General features: G+C 51.6%; 1 pseudogene; it reads left to right on the top strand.

Moving 5' to 3' along the window:
• The first annotated feature begins 8,445 nt into the window (after positions 1-8,445).
• LOC146799538 (5S ribosomal RNA) lies at positions 8,446-8,564 on the top strand (annotated as a pseudogene).
• The last annotated feature ends 9,876 nt before the right edge of the window (positions 8,565-18,440 follow it).

Here is an 18,440-nt window from a genome sequence, read left to right as displayed (position 1 = left end):
CTCTTTGCGTTGAAATTTCTTGGTTAAGTGTCAAATTATTCTTTCCCACCATTGGCCTGTTAACTGGTGGCAAAGGCAGACTGTTATTTTGCGGCTTCTGACATTGCCTCCGGATATATACTACAAAACCACAGTACCTACTACACGCCTTACGTGTTGAACATTCATTAACTCCCTTCGATGAATAGCAAGCTCAACCGCAAATGGGACCATTACACTAATCAACTTCCGCAACAACCAGACAGGTCACCTGCACGTAATCAAGGTGCTGAAAGCGGAAAGCGGGAGCCCTTTGGAAACGGAATAGTGGCGCACAATCCCCGCGTTGGAGACAAAATTGACCTGGTTGTACTGCGAGAGAGGCACATGCGGAGACAAAATAACTATTCTTTGTAAAACAGAGCCTGTCTGTGACTTTTGTCTATATTGGGACAAAGGATGAACCATGATAATATCACTGATCTAGTCTCAGATGTCATATACGCTACCTCTGGCATGTTTCTCATAATTCGCCATGTATGACTGACACCACACACTCATCCTGTGCTTTGTGTGATCTTGGCCCACTTTGGTGTGAGCAGAGCCCCGTGAAGTATACTTGGCTTCTAGGCCGGTAATGCACAAGTGTTAGGTGAGAAAGATGAAACCATAATGCCGAGCCCGAGCCAAAACCGTCAACCATTTTACCATTCGTCATCAGTAGCACTTACATCAATAAGGCATTGATAAGGGCCACATGCATAACTCCTGGTGGCCAAAGGACCTTGTTGGCCAAGCAGCGAAATCTTCGCTCAATGCAATAATACGAACAGACTTCTCACGGTGCACGCCACCCCGGCGCCAAACAGGACACCGAGGTTTACACAGAACAACCCAACTTCAAAGGAAAGGCACGACAAACCCAACCCCCTGCGCAAGTCACTCACCAAGGCACCGCTGGAGGGTCCACCCATGAACAACGCCTTCAATGAATAGCTCAACCGCAAATGGGACCATTACACTAAGCAGCACCACCAATCAACGGAAATCAACCATACACCCCTGTAGGACAGGTGAAGTGTGTGTGAAACCCAGCCGTGGCCAGACGAAACCATAGAAGCAGTTTATCTGGGGCACTGTCGAGACGTAACCCGTACTAGACAACCTGTCCCTTCTATCTGAAACTCGATAGTCATGAACAGAATTCCAAGTGACTTAAAAGGAGGCATATCAACTGTAACAGCTCCCCACGGTACAAAGGCTCTTGCTAACAGAGGGAACCTCAAATTAAGGTGCTTTCTTTACCTGCCTTCGCATAATCTGCATTCATGTGACCTTGGCTGGTGGCGTGCTATACCTGAACCTAACGGAAAATGAAAACTCTGGAAATGAAGCCATGAAAGCTAATTAAATGAAGACCTGTAAACCGAGGCAACTCCTCAGGAGTTTATACTCGCGAAGCTAAAATCATGAGACAATTGACACCTATAGGGGTACCAGAGCATGTTGAAAATGATCCCTTAATAGCCTTCTTGTAAATGATCCCTTAATGGCCTTCTTGAATGCTTTAAACCTATGATGCATAAGGATGCTTAGACCACCTTTGGAATTACCCACATTTATGAATGGTCCCTTGATTATCTATTAGCCACCCACCGGTTAGTCAACTCCATGTGCTTGTAAAGAACACCGTCCCTAATCAATTGGCGCCAACCAAGACTAGTTTCTTTTTATTCTTCTCAACCTGTGGGAGCAAAACTAACATCAACGGTCGCCCTACCGACCCACAGCGCTCCGATTACTGACCCCGGTATGCCTACCTGCAAAGCTTCACCGTGCGCTGCTTGGGCCATGTGTTCCACAACATCACTAAAAGGTTTCTTTTAGATCAAACCAGAACCTCCTATATGCTAAGTGGTAGAGTCACCTATTATTATCAGTAATACTAGTGAGCTCCTGCTGTGTTACCGTGTCGAAAACATGGCAGTCACCATCCCTGAATATTGTATGCAAACTCATTTAGAAATTGAAAGAGTGTGTCCGTGCACTTTCCGTAACTTTCCCAAAGTGGGCATAAGAGAGCTGGACTGTATCAACTTCAACGCTGTTCAAACAGGGGCCCCCAAATAAGTTTCTACCAAGGGGAGCTGCTAATACTACGGCATGTGCTGTTGTGCACGAGTAGGCACTCCTGACCTCTAACCTTCAAAAATCTGTGTTGGAAGCGCCAGAGCCCCCCACGCATCCTGAAGTAGGCTGCGCATTGCCCACAGAGAGAAGGTGTTTAAACAATCAATGTGCCCCCCCGGCAACATTCGGCCCGTTTGTGTATCCCCAGCCGACCATCAACATTTGCTGTGATACGATAACTAAACATCAAAAGTCCCTCGGAGGCAGTAACCGCAAAACCTTCTCTCCTCTGTAACGAGGGTAAAGGGGTATGGCTAACCCTTGCAAGCAAAATTCCTTGCATAGTAGTTGTGTTGTCCGACTAGTATGTTGCTGTTTCTGCCCTTGCATACCAGGTATATGATAAAGCAAGAACATCGATAAAGCAAGAACATCCTGCCTGCAACACGTCAGGGTTCTTGGCTTTGTCACAGGTTGTTGGTTGCCTAAGGTAAAAAAGCAGCACTGAGGCTTGTGTATAATACTGAAAAGCTTTCACTTAACGCCACCAACACCATGCCAATGTTGCTGCACTGCCCTAACCAACATTCTCAACAGAACAATGCAGCGAAGGACTCGAAAAGTACAAAGCTCTGTCTTTGCCGTTTTCCTAACCACCACAATAACACAAAGCAGCGGGGAGGTAGAAGACACCAGAGACCCGCAGCCCCTCCCGTCCTCACATTGAAGAGCATACATGCCAGGGAAGCACATTTTATCCATTATAAATTTTACGGCACCTCTTGTGCCCCGCAGCCGTGAGGGGGGTAGGACATATCTGGTGCAGGCACGCGGGTAAACAGTGCAGCTAGCCAGTTGTAATTCCTAAACATATTTGGAACACTTGACCTCCTCGATAAACCTGTTTAGTAAATACCAAATTGCAGCACCTGGTATTCTCAGGCAGTCTCCCATCCAAGTACTAACCAGGCCTGACCCTGCTTAGCTTCTGAGATTGGCGAGATCGGGCACATACAGGGTGGTATGGCTTAAATATCCTAGTTTAACTGGTAGCTGGTTAACCAGGACTGTGTATATAACAAGCACCCGCAGCGATTGCACCAAGGGCTGACCGCAAACAGAAAGTGCTTGCGATCATCGATGCATCGGCCATTCACACTCAGTGCTGCCAACAACCACCCGCAGTTACACCTCCCGCGAGGGGCGGCCGCTATTGAAGAATCAAGCAGACCCGACGCTGCGGACAACCTCGGGAAACGCTGCCAACGCTGACTGTACCACAACAAGGATCGTCGTACGCCTATATACAAATGGCAAAACATTTAAAATGTGCGCAGGGACACCGCAGCAAGCCTCCACACTTTGCAACTGAGTGAAGCTGCCACCCTTGCTTCTGCCGAGTGCAGCATGCACAGTGGTACCTATACCCAGGTGCTCCTGCTAGCGACCATTGCATCTGCTGACCGCAGCATGTTCGGTTGTACCTTAAACCTGACACTCCGGCGAAAATCAGTTGACACGCTGTGCAAAATGCAAAATTAAACAATATGCAATTCGGTGCGAGAACAGAGCCTGTGGGGACACCTACAATGTCAATGATCCTTGAAGACATGCTGTCTGCCGATCAGAGATACAGCCATGGTGGAAAATTACCTCGCTGCCTCCTCCTGCCCAATCCGGAAATGCAGGGCTTACCCTGCGGTATCCCCTCGGAGGGAATGGTGCCTGTACCGGCTGCTTGGACCCAGCCCCTCGCTGTGAAAGGTTGTAATTGCAAGAATGTGGAGAGCCTCGCGGTGGGCCACAATCCTTACTCAAGCTGGAGCAGACTAGGGCTGGGACACACGCCGGGAACGCAAGCAGACCGGGTGGGTGGTGAGGGACCCAGTGGCCGCCCAGCTCTGTACCCACGGCTTCTTCTCAACGGTCCCCCTTCAACTAAGAAGGAAAATAATTCCGGGAGCCTGGTAGGACTTATGCTTCCCCGGCTGCCCTTGGATCACCAGAGATCCAAGCCCCCTTGCAAATCCAATAAAATGACCAGACATACAATGCGGCGTATGGAACATAATACAGCTGAAACTGCGAATGTGGCGCGGCTGACATTCGAACTTCGGATAAGGTTCGCGCTATATCCCCTTGCCATAATTCGATGTCTGAGCTGGAACTCCCCCTGCGACGTTCTTGCCAGGAGCCCATATATTGTATTTAGGGAGCGAGATACTCACAAAGTGGTGCACTTTAGCCAGTGACAGGCTACACCAACACCTAGTGCAGTCTGATGTGTGAAGTTACTTGTGGAGCAAATGCAGGCTGCCCGGGGCCCCCCTCCGCGAACATCCAGCTCGCCCCGGGGACGTAGTGGGCGGAGCCTGCCTCAACACTGGGAAGGTCGGCGCTGACCACCCTGTTCAGCAAGAAGAAGTTGAGGGTGCTGCCCGCTGTCCCCCGACCTCCCCCCCGCAGAAACCGGCTTCTGCGGGCGAGACCGCGAGGACCTGAGGTGAGTGCCTGTATACAGCCCGGTGAACTCTGCCCCACTTTGAATGCCCACCGGCCGAATACATGCCCCGCTAACGGAGAGCCTGCTGCCACACAACTCCTGCAGAGTGCAAGCATCCAATCTTGAGTCCTAAGGAGGGGAAGGGGGGGTCCGGCACGCGGCCCCCCTCTGGGCCTGGGCCCCACCCCCCATCCTAAATCACAGGGACTGGACGATGGGCCCGCACTTGCACCGCAGTACCCTGGCCAGGCTCGAGGGCCATCGGGCAGGACTCGAACGGCAAACCCTGGAGGGGTGGGGGTCCGCCTGTAGACCCACCACCCTTCTACCCCCTGCTGCCAAATTGCACTCGCACTGACCTGGGCCTCACTAGACTCCCGTGGACACTCACGCTGCGCGCGGGGAAACAGCGCGAAAAGTGCTAGATGCACCCGCCGATCTACCCATATAGCCTGGTGCCGGATATAACACACGTGCCCGCCGTTGTGACCCAACCCGTTATGAAGGCATCTGGCCCGCCCTACAAACCCATCGCGGGATGCCGGCTACTTGTTTCGGGCCTCCCCCCCGAACCTTCCGGTAAGGCCCGGGAAAGCTACCTTATCTCTCCCTCCAATCACTCGGACCCCGGATGCTGAACCCCACCTGGAGGGGGGAGGGACCGGCAAAATCCCGGAAGGCCTGTGAGCCCTACAGCCCCTCGCTCGCCCTAGCGCAATTTAAAAGCAGGAGGAGAGGGCCCTTGACGGACCTCCAGAAAGGCCTAATTGCCCTCAGCCTACCCGCTCGCCTGAAGTGATTATAGAGAGACCCGACTGCGGGTGAGACCACCTCCCCGACCCCCTCCCAAGCCCCGGGTACCCACACTGCTGGCAGGCTCATATCTACATTGGACCCGAACTGGAGAACTTGCTTGGGACGGGGTCCCTCAAGGGCATGGCACATATGGTGGGACCCAGATGAGGGGTGGGGTAGGGGGCGAGAGAGAGACTAACCTCGTGGTCTCTCTACACGACCAAACGGCGTCAGGGTAGTGGGAAACGGCGTGTCCAGGGTGCAAATGAGGAAGGGCAGAGGGTGGGGGAGGCCTATATACCCCCCCTCTTCCTCGTGCCACGGAAGTGACGCACCCTGCACGCCGCAGCCCCTGGCTGCCCGAGGAAGGGGGGACTCCTCCCCGAGGGGTCCCCATACTTGGTAGAAGGGGGGTGGGCTGGTGCCTTGCTGATACTAGAGGTCCGCCCTTCTAGGACACCCTGCGGGCGCCAGGGCAGCCGCATTCTGGTTAGGGCCACCACACGTGGTAAGTGGGGTTGCCATGTCAGCTACGGAGACCATGACAGTGTTCCTCACAGCTGGCCGGCCGCGTCTTTCGCATCGGGCCACCTTAACTTGCTGCAGGAGTGTGTTGCTAGCCGGATGCGCCCACTGCATTGTTTTTGTCCTACCGACGTTGTGGACTACAGAGCTGCTCCTGCAAGTCTGAGGGCTCTTGCTGTGTGGGTGAGGCAGAGGCAATGACGCAGGGCACTACAGGCATGTCGCTGGTATCGGGTGCAGAGCTATTGTACTTTGCAGCGCTTGGATGACAAGGTAGCTCACAACAGTCTTCTTGTCGCTGCAGGCCATGACCTCCTTGCAGTCTGTGCCTTCACGGAGTGGCATGCTTGCCAGATGCGGCAAGGCTGATCAGCACTCCTCTCACTACAGGCAGGGCATTCTCCAATAGTTGGTGTGCTGTGCTGCTCACATCTAGAGAACTGCTGGACTGCTGCTATGGGTATGACAGCCACATTATGCTGGGCTTAATTCAGGATTTTGCCTCACTTGAGGTCCCAGGCGCATTCGCTATCACCCTCCTGCCAACAGTACTATATGAGCTTCTTTGTACTGCTCACTAGTTCTCTCTCTCACCCTCACAGTAGGCGGACGGCAGCTGGGCTTTAGACTGGAAACGAACAGTCTCTTCTCTCCCACCATAGGGCCGGTCAAAAAGGGCGCCCGCAGGGTGCCCTAGAAGGGCGGGCCTCTAGTACCAGAAAGGTACCAGCCCACCCCCTTCTTCCAAGTATGGGGACCCCTCGGGGAGGAGTCCCCCTACTCTGGCAGCCAGGAGCTGCGGTGTGTGGGATGCGTCATTTCCGGGGCACGAGGAATGGGGGGGTATATAGGCCTCCCCCACCCCTCTGTCCTTCCTCTGCGAGGTCCTAGGCGCCGTGTCCTGGGCGTCGGTTCGTCAGGTGGCCTGAGCGGACGGGTGGAGCTGCGTGCACGTCTCTTTCCGGTTGGGTTGGCGGGGTGAGGGTAGGCTAAGCCATTAAGGGCTCCTCCTCCGAGCCTCCAGTGGAGGATTCGGCCAGGACCGTGTGCAGCGACATTGGTGGTCCGGGGTGGTCTCGGACTGCTTCCTAGCTCAGGAAGTGCATCAGAGAGAGCATTTGCATGAATGGTGGACCATCACCAACCCATCGAAATAGTATAATTTGTGGCGCTGGATATAATTATAGTAAATTAAATTAACAGGCAAGGGGGAGTGGCGATTTGGCCATAAATATCGGTATGGGCTTTTAAGTCACGGACCGCGTAAGTGCTGCAAACAGTATGTGTTAATGTTTCGAATTCAGCGATGCGCTCCGCGGTGCCGGGAGGTACGAAGGGATTTCTCTGCTGTAGTCCGTTCGATCGAATAAGGGAGCGTGGTTGGGGGATACAGAGCAGCAGGGCTGGTCGAGTCTTAAGGAGTAATGGTGGGCACTGCCTCATAGTTTCCTCGAAGTGGGCAGCAGCCGGCAGAAACAGGGGTCACGGGCTGCTGCGGCCAGCGAGTGCATAGGTCTGCGGGTGCTCCCCTTATATATTTCACCACTGGTGCTCATTTGTATGACGGTTCGTATTATGTGCAGGGACCTGGTTGCGGGACGTGGACAGGGGTCCGTGACGGTTACGAAGGTGCAGGGAATTAAGTGTAAGTTGTGGATCAAAGATGGCGGCCGCTGTGCACGCATTCCATAGGTGACTGGCTGGGGCCGACAGGGTACCGGAATTCATGCACAGTCATGGCCAGCGGACCTGGATCTTGAATAGTCAATGGGAAGGTCGCTGGGCGAAGGTTGCGGGTACTACTTTACCACGATGGTGGCAGTAGGGCCAAGTGCACTCAATGTTGTAGGGACATCAAGGAAGCCGGGTCCGTTATAAGCTATCTTTCCCGTGTGCCTGAAGTGCGGGAAAATCAATGGACATCCTGTGAGCAGTGGCTATTGTGGATGGATTGTAGAGTCTGTTGTATGCCGCACAATTGAGGCACGGCGCTTGGTTGGTGGGGTACAGAACAACATATCCTTGCGGCGTCCCGATGGCTAACAGGAGTGTCAGGTTTAAGGTACAACCGAACATGCTGCGGTCGGCAGATGCAATGGTCACTAGCAGTAGCACCTGGGTATAGGTACTACTGTGCTTGCTGCTTGCTGCACTCGGCAGAAGCAAGGGTCGCAGCCTCACTCGGTTGCAAAGTGTGGAGGCTTGCTGCGGTATCCCTACGCACATTTTAAATGTTTTGCCATTTGTATATGGGTGTATGACGGTTCTTGTTGTGGTACAGTCAGCGTTGGCGGCGTTTCCCGAGGTTGTCCGCAGCGTCGGGTCTGCTTGATTCTTCAATGGCGGCCACCACTCGCAGGAGGTGTAACTGCGGGTGGTTGTTGGCAGAGTGTGAATGGCCGAAGCATCGATGATCGCAAGCACTTTTTGTTTGCGGTCAGTCCTTGGTGCAATGGCTACGGGTGCTTGTTATATACACAGTCCTGGTTAACCTGCTACCAGTTAAACTAGGATATTTAAGCCATGCCACCCTGAATGCGCCCGATCTCGTCCGATCTCAGAAGCTAAGCAGGGCCAGTCCTGGTTAGTACTTGGATGGGAGACCGCCTGGGAATACCAGGTGCTGCAATTTGTTATTTACCAAACAGGTTTATCGAGGAGGTAAAGTGCTTCCAAATATGTTTAGGAAACACAACTGGCTAGCTGCACTGTTTACCCGCGCGCCTGCCCCAGATATGTCCTACCCCCCTTACGGCTGCGGGGCACAGGCGCTGCCGTGAAATTCATAATGGATAAATTGTGCTTCCCTGGCGCGTGTGCTCTTCAATGTGAGAACGGGAGGGGCTGCGGGTCCCTGGTGGCTTCTATCTCCCCGCTGCTTTGTGTCATTGTGGTGGTTATGAAAACGGTAAATACAGAGCTTTGTACTTTGGAAATTGGAAGTGCGCACATTTCAAGGGAGGAACATCGAGTCCTTCGTTGCATTGTCTGTCAAGAATGATGTTTAGGACAGTGCAGCAACATTGTCATGGTATCGGCGGCGTTAAGTGAAAGCTTTTCAATATTATACACAAGCCTCTGTGCTGCGTATTAACCTTAGGCAACCAACTACCTGGGACAAAGCCAAGAACCCTGACATGTTGCAGGTTGCTGTTCTTGCTTTATCAATATACCTGGAATGCAAGGGCAGAAACAGCAACATACTTGTCGGGCTACACAACTGCTATGCAAAGAATTTTGCTTGCATGGGTTAGCCATACCCTTTACCCTCGTATGGAGGAGAGAAAGTTTTTGTGGTTACTGCCTCCGAGGGGCTTTTGATGTTTAGTTATCGTATCACAGCAAATGTGATGGGCGGCTGGGGAAACAGACGTGCCTGAGGTTGCCGGGGGGCACATTGATTGACACCTTCTCTCTGTTGGCAATGCACAGCCTTCTTCAGGATGCGTGGGCGGCTCTGGCACGTTAAGACGGCATTTTGTAGATTTGAGGTCAGGAGCGCCTACTCGTGCACAACAGCACATGCAGTAGTAGTAGCAGCTGTCCTGGGTAGAAACTTATTTGGGGACCCCTGTTTAGAACAGCGTTGTAATTGATACCGTCCAGATTTTTTATGCCCACTTTGGGAAAGTTACTGACAGTGCACAGACACACTCTTCCAATTTCTAAATGAGTTTGCATTCAATTTTCAGGGATGGTGACGCGTTTTCAACACGGTAACTCACTGAAAATAATAGTTCACTCTACCACTTAGCATATAGGAGGTTCTGTTTTGATCAAAAAGAAACCCCTTTAGTGATGTTGTAAGTGTGGAACACATGGCCCAAGCAGCGCATGGTGAAGCTTTGCAGGTAGGCATACCGGGGTCGGTAATCGGAGCGCTGTGGGTCGGTAGTGCGACCGTTGATGTTAGTTTTGCTCCCACAGGTTGAGAAGAATAAAAAGAAACTAGTTCTTGGTTGGCGCCAGTTTGGTAAGGGTCTGTGTTCTTTGCAAGCACATGGAGTTGGCTAACAGGTGGGTGCCTAACAGATAGTCAATGGACCATTCATAAATGTGGGCAATTCCAAAGGTGGTCGAAGCATCCTTATGCAGCATAGGTTAAAGCATTCAAGAAGGCTATTAAGGGATCATTTTCAACATGCTCTGGTACCCCTAAAGGTGTTGATTGTCTTATGACTTCAGCTTTGCGAGTATAAACTCCTGAGGAGTTGCCTCGGTTCACTGGTCTTTATTTAATTAGCTTTCATTGCTGCAGTTCCAGAGTTTTCATTTTCCGTTAGGTTCAGGTATAGCACGCCACCAGCCAAGGTCACATGACCGCAGATTATGCGAAGGCAGGTAAGGAAGCACCTTATTTGATGTTCCCTCTTACAGCAAGAGCCTTTCCTCCGCAGGGAGCTGTTACAGTTGATATGCCTCCTTTTAAGTCACTTGGCATTCTGGTAATGATTATCGAGTTTCAGATGGAAGGGACAGGCTGTCTAGTATCGGTTACGTCTCTACAATGCCCCAGATATACTGCTTCTATGGTTTCGTCTGGCTATGGCTGGGTTTCACACACACTTTACCTGTTCTACAGGGGGGTATGGTTGATTTCCGTGGATTGGTGGTGTTGCTTAGTGTAATGGTCCCATTTGCGGTTGAGCTTGCTATTCATTGAAGGCATTGTTCAGGGGTTGATCCTTCAGCGGTGCCTTGGTGAGTGACTTGCGCACGGGGTTGGGTTTGTGGTGCCTTTCCTTTGGAGTTGGGATGTTCGGTGTTAACCTCGGTGTCCTGTTTGGCGCCTGGGTGGCGTGCGCCGTGAGAAGTCTGTTTCGTATTATGGCATTGAGCGAAAATGTCGCTGCTTGGCCAACAAGGTCCTTTGGCCACCAGGAGTTATGCATGTGGCCCTTATCAATGCCTTATTGATGTATGTGCTACTGATGACAAATGGTAAAATGGTTGTCGGTTTTGGCCGGGGCATGGCAAGTATGGTTTCATCTTTCTCACCTAACACCTGTGCATTATCGGCCTAGATGCCAAGTATACTTCACGGGGCTCTGCTCACACCAAAGTGGGCCAAGATCACACAAAGCACAGGATGAGTGTGCGGTGTTAGTCATATATAGCGAATTATGAGAAATATGCCAGAGGTAGCATATATGACATCTCAGACTAGATAAGTGATATTATCATGGTTCATCCTTTGTCCCAATATAGACAAACGTTACGGACAGGCTCTGTTTTGCAAAGAATAGTTATTTTGTCTCCGCATGTGCCTCTTTCGCAGTACAACGAGGTCAATTTTGTCTCCAACGCGGGGATTGTGCTCCACTAATCCGTTTCCAAAGGGCTCCCGCTTTCCGCTTTCGGCACCTTGATTATGTGCAGGTGACCTGTCTGGCTGTTGCGGAAGTTGATTAGTGTAATGGTCCCATTTGCGGTTGAGCTTGCTATTCACCGGAGGGAGGCATTTAATGAATGTTCAACACGTTAATGTGACAGTCCCACCAGTTCAGAATGGAAGCATTCTCAATATGCTACGCAGGGAAGCCTGAATTGTGGCTTCAGTTATCTTACAACTAACAAGCATTGTTAAAGCCAAGGGTACTGGCGTGTAGTAGGTACTGTGGTTTTGTAGTATATATCCGGAGGCAATGTCAGAAGCCGCAAAATAACAGTCTGCCTTTGCCACCGGTTAACAGCCCACTGGTGGGAATGTATAATTTTACACTTACTCAAGAAATTTCAACGCAAAGAGAGGCACTGCAAAATACTGAGACTACATTGTGCAATTGGCTACGAGAGCCTTTATGGGGAACACCTGCGGGCACCATATAGAATCAGGTACTATGTACATTAAGTGGGCATTCCCCTGCAGCCCAGGGCCGGTATCAGGTAGCTTCAGTTAAGACATATTCACCCGCGCTTTAACCAGGGCAGCAGGCGGGTGGTGGTAGTTGTCAGCTAACAAGTGTGCTGTGGTGTGGAAAAGTTTGGTAAACACTGCGTTAGTGCCATATGGCGACAGGGTATTTTCGACCGTTTGGCGTCCCAAAATTCAGGAATGGGCAGGTATTTTCACACAACTTTCCCCTCTGGTTACACAGACTTGTCTGCCCGCCCCCTGGGTTATCCAGCTGCGGGCTAGAACCAGACAATAGAAGGGGTAACTTTTAGGACTGGGGTCCCTAACACATTGATAGCCAAGCGCTGGGGTAGATGTAACATGAAAGGCATGGTCACCACTGGGGTTGTCCCCAAGTTCTGGGGTCAAACTGGGTTGGAGCATTAAGTCTTCAGTCCTAGGGTAGCATCCAGCAACCCTTCAATCCAAGTAAGGGCAGGTAGCGATAGAGAAGTATCAGCGAGTAGGTAACAGACACTGGGTAGTCAGCGACATCGTGCCCCGGGGGCATGCGCGCTTTACAAATACACAAATCTGCAACCAGAAGGGTGCCAAGTGACATAACCAGTAAAGAGGTTTAGGAGGTGTGTCTCTGACGTTACAGCTGGGGGGAGCCAGTCCCACTTAGAGGTACGCCCCGGCGAAAATGATGTGCTCCTTTAGGTTCCCATGACCTAGGCGGTGTGTGGCATCTCCCACATCAAATGTTAGGCACTAGACTACAGACAGTGTGCCCTGTATCGAATCAGACAGATTCTCTAAGCAGGTATGCCTAGGGGGCTTCACCAGAGGGAGCTGAGTGGTCAAAGTTCCCATAACGAATATGGGATGCAGGGCAAGTGCTGGGGTGCAGCCGTGCTCAGTGTTCATACGCCGGTTATAGACATCCCTGTGCGCAGCGATTTAGCAAGTAAAGGGTGGGTGCCAAGGTTAAGTATAATCCCTCTCACCCTAATTATCTAGTTGGCAAGTGGGGGTGGGAACGGTCTCCTAACAAGGGAGCTGCTGTCCCAGAGATGGGAGACACATGTGTCCAGTCACACACGGTGCTAGAAGGGCGGCAGCCAGTGTGATCAGCGAATAGGTGGGGCATCGTGAGCCAGGGTGTCTGAAACTGTGCCGGGGATGAGCCTTGTTACGCAGTGGAACTTTGCGGCGTGAGGTGTATAGTGCTTGGCACAACTTCAGAGGCATAAAGGGCATTTTTGTTTAATCAGACACTAGCTGATCCAAGCTAACGTCTAGGGCTATTGGGATATAGATGGGGCATCGATAACCAGTAGGGATGTTCCCTTTCATTTAGATTTGCAGGAGGCTCTAGACAGGAGAGTTAGCGGGCAAGACTATAGCTATTTTGGTGGGGGGCTCTGGCGGCGACGGTGGCCGCCGGCAGAGCTGTGGCGGAGATATAGGGCGATCTAGAAACAAATGGGTACTGAAGGGTACCTCTGCGCAGCACCATAGGGGGTGCCAGAGCCCAGGAGCCTCATAGGAAGGTCCTGGAAAACCGTTTCGGCACCCCGTTAGTCCTTTGGGCGGTTGTGGGCCTGAACAACTGGGGGCTTGCCTTGCTACGCTCCACCCTGAAAGGGGCCTGAGTAATAAGGGACCGTGATCCGGGAAGAGGATCATCGAAGGGGCAGCACAGATGGGGTTCGCCCCAGTGCTGCTTGGCTCATCAGGCGGGCAGGCGGCCCAGATGGCTGCCTGCCCTTGGATCGCAGTAAGATAACCCACCATACTACATAACGGTGAATGTAATAAACCTGCAGCAGTTTTTTACCCAAACAAAATTTGTGTGGTGTGTTTTGTTTATGCGTAGAACATGCATGCTATTGTGGGGGGGTGGGGAGTGATGCCTCCTGCTGGTGCTATGGGTGTATACTGAGTTAACTGACCACAAGCACATGCACCCGGGCCCTTTTATTAACAGGTTCACGTCACTCGTGACGCCTTTAATGGATGCGTGTGGGGTGCAAGTGTGCCCACTCCCCCAAGGGAGGGGTTAACAACTGTGTCTGCTGAGACACTAGAATGTGTCTCGTAGGACACAACAAGCAGCACGCATACTTGCACACCACACACGCTGCAAAAGAGAACACACACACACACATAAACGCACACTGACACACATATTCAAGACAGAAGTAGGCATACTCGCAAAACCAAAGTGCAATACTATACACACACCGAAACACAACCACACACACACACTCATAGAAGACATAAGCATGTATAATACAGAGCACAGGAACAAGCAAACCCTAACATTGACAGAAGCATGGTAAACACACACAGGTAATTATATAAAAATTAGGCATCTACATACAAACGCGTGCACAGGCACTTGCAGTCATTACCTCACTCTAACATCCAGGGCAGATAGATACGCATACACACAATACATGATTGCACACCGGCACTGCACCACAAGGGCTCACAAAATGCACAGGTGCACACAACAGCACAGACTAAGGTGTATACTGAAGGTGGGAACACACATTTAAAAACTAGCCAGCACGTGCAATTTATACAGTCACAGAGGCAAATACACACATGCACCGAACAAACACAAGCAAACCAGAGAGGTACCCTGCATGCCATCCTTTGGGCTACCTTTGGTGCATTGCATTCTTGTGTGGCCCTTGTCACTCACACCCCCCCGGGAAGCTCAGCTCATTCACTACATTAATTTACGGTGGAAAAAGAAACCACCCCAGGGCTGATGTTCGTGTGGTGTTTTTTTTGTTTGTTTTTTTGCTGTGTTTATCCCTTTGGAGAAGCCGAATAGAAGCTGCGTGCCGCTTCCTGTGTGGGGAAGAAATGAGGGTGGATTCTCCGGTAGTAGGTGCCGTTCCTCGGTTTCTGACGTGGACATAGTACACTGCGCCAGTGCACATACCTGCCTCTCAGCAGGAACTACAGAGGCTGGATGCATTATTCATGATCTACGCCAGCCTCGCCTTCCCCCCAGCCCACAGATGCGCATCAAGCGCAGTGCACCCTACCAAGCTGCATGATGCCCCCTCATGGGATACCTAACCAGGATGATCTGTGCCCCGCGGAGGACTGCACACCGAGGCTCTGCAGTGCCCTTCTTGGGGGTTACTTTACCTGCCAGGCCAGGGCCGACCTCGAAGTCTGCACCTCCCCAGGAGCTCCTCTCTTGGTCCGGCTGCCCAGGCTTCAAAGTGTGCCCCTCGTGGGCTTCAGGATGCCCAGTTTTACCCTTGTGTGATTCCCTTCATGCACCTAGGTGCCACCCATAAAGGCTGTCCCTAAGGGTGCCCTCCTCATGGACGGACCTCCCAGGTTTCTAGGTGCTCCGTGAAGGGCTGCCCTCCCTGGATGCTTGGTGCCTGCTTCATGGGCTGACCTCCCAGGATGCCCTCGTCATGGACTGCCTTCCCAGGTTTCAGGGCCCTGTGAAAGGCCGTCCTTGTAGGATGCCCGGTGGTCTCTCGTGGGCTCACCACCCAGGTGGTCAGATGGGCTGACCTCCAAGGTCTAAAGTTACCCTCCCAGGTTGCCCGGTGCTCTCTCATGGACCTTCTTTCCAGTGTGCTCTTTGCCCTCTCATGGATGACACTGCAAGGCACCTGATCCTCTCCCCACCCAAGATTACCCCTCCACCCCTGAAGGGTCACCCTGCCTAGGCACCCAGATGGCCCTTATGAGCTCCCTTCCAGATGACTGGTGTTTGTTCACCCCCCCCCCCTTTCTAGGGGTTTCCTTCCAGGATGCACTGTGCACATGCTCTTACTGCTTGCCTTCGTGCCCCTCTGGACAGGCTTGCCCCTTTCATGCTGGCTGGTGCTTCCTCATAAGGGCACTCTATGCCCCTCCACGCTCAAGGTTGCCTGACATCAAGCTGTTCTCACAGGCCACTCCCCCACCTTCCCTTATCAAAGCTTTCCGTCCCTACCCCTCATGGTTAGCCCTGACGGACCCAGTGGCACACCCCCTTTATGGATGGGCGACCCAACACTGGAGGACACTCACCAGCACCTGTCGCCCATCACCCAGACTAACCCCCTAGTCACCCAATGCCCTACCACGTGGCTGCCCTCACCGCTGTCCAGCCCCCCCAGCACTTCTCAATGGCAGCCGCTGTGCGCCCATGCACAGCGGGCGTACCACTTGTGTGCCAAAGGCACATACGTATTTGCAACGCATGCCATAACATCGCATTCCATTCCAATGTATACTAATAGTAGGTGTTGCATAGTGGAGACATAAATATCACTATTCGCACTTCAGTGAGTGCACCCCAAAACTAACCTTTGCACCCCAAACCCGACTGTGAACCCTGGAATTCCTTCTTGATCCCCCAGAACACACCCCAATATTCATATTTGACCCCAAAACACACCCCAATTTCCTGATCAGACATCCGAAACCCATACCCACCCAAAAAACTGTTAATTACCCCATTACTGACCTCACAATGCGTTGTAATCAAATGCGATGTAAAGGCACCTGCGTTGTCGGAGTTGCATTGTTAACGGTGCCGTTGTAATGGTCATCTCCCGTGCCAAAGGCAACCCATAGGCTGCGCCATTTGCGTGCGTCTGCCCCTGGACCGCGCTCAGCACCAAGGAGCATTCCTCTTGGACACTCCACCGCTACGACACCAGCACCCTCCTCGCCATCAAACCTGGACGCCACCTTGCCTGCCAGGACCAGCCTCTGCTCCGAACTGGACATCGCCCTCACTGACGGCTGCAGTATCACCCGCAAGCAGCACCCCGACCGTCATGGAGGAGGCATTGCCATCACCTACAGAAGCACACTCCGACTGACCACGCACTCTAATGACCGAAGGGTGAGCATGGACCACCTCAACTCCCAGATCCGGACAAAGCCCAAGTACATCCTCTGCAGCACCCTCATGTGCAGGCCCCCCGGGCCACAGCCCCCCATTCTCCAATACCAATGTAGACCTCATTACACCCCAGGGTCTCCCATTCACCAACGACATCCTACTGGGTGAACTCAAGTTCTACCTGGACAACCCCAGTGACCAGAACACCACCCCCTCCTGGGGAAGGTCCCCTACATCAGACGCAAGCAGCAAATCACCTCAACAAGCCACATTGCAGAACACACATTCGAGTACGTCACCTCCGCCAGTGGGGGCTTCAACTAGAGGCACAACACCGGACTCTCCTGGACCGAACATCATTGATAACATCACGTCTTCACCTTGCTTGCCAGACGCCATCGCCATCATCGCACACCCTTGCAGCTGGATCAAGGCCCCTGAAAAACGCCTCATCAACTCCCTCTGCACCAACACTCCACCAATGCTTTCAAACTATGACACCGCAGCGCGCAACCACCACCGATGGATCTCCAACAGTGCCAAAATTTGAGCATTCCTCCTGTACGGCACTGATGGCAGGCGTGAGGGTGACGCAGTGCTACAGGGATAAGCTGGCCCCATGCATTGATGGAGTTGCGTCATGGTTGTGACACGACTGCAGCAATGCGTGACTATAGAGCAGACAGATACGTCAGGATTTGTGATGTATCTGTCATTACTTGCGCCATGGAGCGCTTTCCAGTGAATACAGTGCATCCATGCTGTCTTGTCGCAGCGCTGCAACACTTTTCATGACTGGGGCCCAGGAATGGCCACTATCGTATTGATGGTGCGCATTCCTGCACTGTAGTTTTGTCGCAGAGCAGCACTGCAACATTGCTTGCAGCGCTGTCCAGCACCAAAACCTGCTGAGATGTGGCCCCAAGTGTTATACCCATTTTTAAGATCAGCTACTTTCTGGTTTTAAGTAACTGGCTCTAACTGCAGTTACAGCCAGTTTTTGGGGAAATTAGAAGTTCAAGGATCCCCTTGTGAATATGGAGTAGTGGTGTTTGAGTCCGTTTTAGCACGGGAACGCCTCTCCTGCATATAATTATCGCTAACAGAAGTGGCTATCATTACAACAGATGTTTTTGCAAAAAAAACTGTCGCTAACGGCTGTTAGCGACAGCTTGGTAATAGGGCGATAAAATTATCACTACATTAGCGGCAGAAAAGTACTGCTAATGCGGCGATAACTCCTTGAGAATATGCCCCGTAGTTCCCTCCACCTTTTCTTTGGAAAATCACTCCTCGATCCACTTCCAGATCCCTTATTAGGACGAAATACGAAAGAAAACAATTACCAATAATAGAGCATCAAGACTATGGAAACAAGCTTCACCGAGCTCCTTTTCTAAAGCCTTTGAGTTCATATTGGCCGCTGACAACTTATAAGTCAATCATACTTTAGCAGACTATCATAAAGCTTTTAACTCTGCTTTTGATAACATTGCCCCTTCTCAACCTTGCATGAACATCAAGCACAAAGCTCATACGCTCAGGTATGCCATGGAATTACAACAAGAGAAATCCTCCTGGAAAAAACTAGAGAGACGCTGGCGTTTGACCAATAATCAAAATGACAAAAAGGCTTTTAAAGCATCTCCTTGTATGTACAATCGGAACATCAAAATAGCACATAAAACTCCCATTACCAACCGAATCGACTAGTCTGGTATTTCATCCAAAGAGCTATTTAAAGCTAACGATTTTATCAATCCTTACACCTGCTGTAAACAAATTCA

This window comes from Triturus cristatus, chromosome 9 (assembly GCF_964204655.1).
Source record: "Triturus cristatus chromosome 9, aTriCri1.1, whole genome shotgun sequence".
NCBI classification, from domain to species: Eukaryota; Metazoa; Chordata; class Amphibia; order Caudata; family Salamandridae; genus Triturus; species Triturus cristatus.
This window is presented reverse-complemented; position numbering and strand designations above follow the sequence as displayed.